Below are 2156 nucleotides of genomic sequence, written 5' to 3' on the forward strand. Positions count from 1 at the left end.
CACGTGTGTGCATTACTGAAACCGCTGCAACATTAATTGATAACTATGCTGGCAATCTTGATTGAGGTGCCAAGGACTAACTGGCCTGAACTCTCTTCACCCCTACTAATGTGCACTTTTAAATAGGCTCAAGTGTGCCTGTGTAATAGAAAAGTGGTTTTGGGCCTGATCTTTTGACTAGATTACTCCTAAAATTGCCCATCTGTGTTTCTTCACAGTAGATTCCTTTATTTAAAAAATAATCTGACTCCTCCCACCCCACCCAAGGAAATGTTTTGTCTATCTTTTGAATCATCAAATGATATAAAGCATTAAGCTGCTGCTAATTATCACCCACAGGGATAAGTAGACCCATCCCCCTAATTTATTCTCTTCTTGGAATTTAATTTAGAAGCATCAATATGCTCTTCTTTAATTTATTTTTTACTGTAAGTTTGTTGTAGGATAATTTACAAATATCTTGTTGTCTTTAGTAATTTAAAAAATGGACCAATAATTTCTTCTGATCAGGACAGCAGTAAGCTAAAAACAAAATCAGCTGGCTGAATTTTCCTTCTTTATCTCTTTATTGAGGATGAAACCTGACTTCCATTAATCCAGAGCCGCAGCACCAGAGATGATTTCAATCAGCTCCTTTGTGATGACAGCTTGGTGGGTGTGGTTGAAAGTCAAAGTCAATTTGTCAGTCATCTCAGAAGTATTCTTGCTCGCATTGTCCGTGGCTGTCACCCTGGCACTTTGCTCACTCATGGTGGATTCCTTCAGAGAGCAGTAGGTGATGTTGGCTGGATTGTATTCCTGGTAACTCTACAGCATGTCAGCATCAATGACATCGTGGATATGCTCTCGGCACTTGCAACGCTACTAAGGGAAAAGATGGGTTTTTTCTTTGTCTTAAGGAGATGACAGACCTGAATCGATTAAAGACAATAGGCCTTCATCAAATTCATATCCAAAATTTAATAATTCCAGGACAATGACTGACACATCTACAAAAGTAAGGGGTTTTCTTCCCACTTCTTTGAATGTCACCAGAAACTGGTAAGAATGAGTCCTATGAAAATACCCCTAATTTTATCACCAGTTCCAACAATCTTAACTTCTTTTCTTGCTACTTTGAACATAGCCACTTCACTTTTCATCTGTTTAGCAACCAAGGAATGGGTAGCACCACAGAGCCCTCTGAGGACATGCAAATAAGGTGTTTCTTTTTGTTCTTCTTGTCTTCGGGCACCTTAGTATAAGTCTTTTCATACAGAGCCAAAGATCCTGCTCCATACACTTGAGCTCGTTTCAGCCCCTCTCAGCTCAGGTATATTTTACCAGTGCCACCATTTTTATAGACTTGGTAATTTGCTGGATGTTTTTGTTTGACTTTAGTTGCCTGGTAATGTCTTTCAAAGTTTCCATATGTCAAACTTGGATCCATTACAGCTGCACAACCTAGGCCAAGACCCCAATGATGCCTGCCAAAAACAAAAACAAAAAAACAAAAAAAACATGGTAGTGCTGGCCCTGCTGAAGCATCATCAATGTGCTTTTAAATGTATAAGAATGTGCATCATCAAATGGGACTGCATCAAAATTAAAAACTTCTGCACAGCTAAAGAAAACATCAGCAAAATGGAAAGGGAACCAACCATATGGGAAAATATATTTGCCAATGGTACCTCAGACAGGGGTTTGATCTCCAAAATATATAAAGAAGTTACATGACTCCACTCCAGGAAGACAAACAATCCAATGAAAAAATGGGCAAAGGACCTGAACAGACACTTCTCTAAGGAGGACATACAGAGGGCCCAGAGACATATGAAAGGATGCTCATCATCACCAGCCATCAGAGAGATGCAAATTAAAACCACAATGAGATACCACTTCACATTGGTCAGAATGGCCATCATAAACAAATCAACAAAGAACAAGTTCTGGCAAGGTTGTGGAGAAATGGGAACCCTAGTGCACTGTTGGTGGGAATGCAGACTGGTGCAGCCACTGTGGACAACAGTGTGGAATTTCCTCAAAAAACTAAAAATGGAACTGCCTTTTGACCTGGCAATTCCACTGCTGGGATTATACTGTAAAAATCCCGAAACACTAGTTCAAAAGAACCTATACACCCCAATGTTCATAGCAGCACAATTTACAATAGCCAG

The 2156-nt window shown here is 39.7% G+C and overlaps 1 pseudogene; it reads right to left on the bottom strand.

Annotated features, from left to right (window-relative positions):
• Positions 1–591: 591 nt before the first annotated feature.
• LOC112308064 (ATP synthase subunit gamma, mitochondrial pseudogene) lies at positions 592–1464 on the bottom strand (annotated as a pseudogene).
• Positions 1465–2156: the final 692 nt, after the last annotated feature.

Source organism: Desmodus rotundus, chromosome 2 (genome assembly GCF_022682495.2).
Source record: "Desmodus rotundus isolate HL8 chromosome 2, HLdesRot8A.1, whole genome shotgun sequence".
Lineage (NCBI taxonomy): Eukaryota > Metazoa > Chordata > Mammalia > Chiroptera > Phyllostomidae > Desmodus > Desmodus rotundus.